Raw genomic sequence first — 1,111 nt, forward strand, 5'->3', positions numbered from 1 at the left:
CTGCAAAAGACCTCTTTGAAGTGTTAAAAAGCAAAGATGTCACTTTGAGGACTAAGATACACTTGACCCAAGCCATAATATTTTCAATTGCCTCATATGCATGTGAAAGCTGGACAATTAATAAGGAAGACCATAGAAGAACTGATGACTTTGAATTTTGGTGTTAGTGAAGAATACTGAATATACCATGGACTGCCAGAAAAATGAACAAATATGTTTTGGAAAAAGTACAGCCTTCCAATGTTCCTTAGAAGCAAGGATGGTGAGACTTCATCTCACGTACTTTGGACGTGTTATCAGGAGGGACCAGTCCCTGGAGAAGGACATTATGCTTGGTAAAGTAGAGGGTCAGTGAATCAACGAGACGGACTGACACAGTGGCTGCAACAATGGGCTCAGGCCTAACAACAATTAGAGGATAACGCAGAATCGGCAGTGTTTTTTTCCGTTGTACATAGAGTTACTATGAGTTGGAACTGACTCGACGCCACGTAATAACAACAGTCTTTACAGGAGCAGATTGCCAGCTCTTTTTCCCTCAAAGCCTGTGGGTTGGTTCAAATCGCCAAGCTTTCAGTGAGCAACCAAGCACTTAACCATTGTGCCACCAGAGCTCCTTGAGATCTGGATGCTGCCCCCACCTCCCGCCACCCAAATTCCTCACCATCCTCACCAGGAACGGATTCCATGTCCAGCCTGCATTGTTACATTTCTTTCTTCTAACTCAAATCCTTACATGGATGTCTCTGACGGCCTGAGTCTATGGAATACTCCTGGCTTCATGAAAGACTGGGAAATTGATTTCTGGCTTCTGTTTGGGAGGGGAGATTCATAAAGGGAGAATTTCCTCAAATACAGGAAAAGTATTAAAAAAATGTTTAGTGATGTGACATAGGTCTATTACACCATCTATTCATAACTTTGATTTAGCTAGGCAAATTCCTCTTGGACAAGCTGACCATGGGGGCCTATATGGCTGACTTTGGGTGGGTAAGTGATCAGATCACCAGACTAGAAGTCAGAAGAACCAGGTTCATGTCTTGGCTCCACCAGTAACTAGCTGGGAGCAAACCACTTTGGGGGCTAATTAATAACAGTGACCTGATGAGAC

This window comes from Trichechus manatus, unplaced genomic scaffold, assembly GCF_000243295.1.
Source record: "Trichechus manatus latirostris isolate Lorelei unplaced genomic scaffold, TriManLat1.0 scaffold00045, whole genome shotgun sequence".
Taxonomy (NCBI): Eukaryota; Metazoa; Chordata; class Mammalia; order Sirenia; family Trichechidae; genus Trichechus; species Trichechus manatus.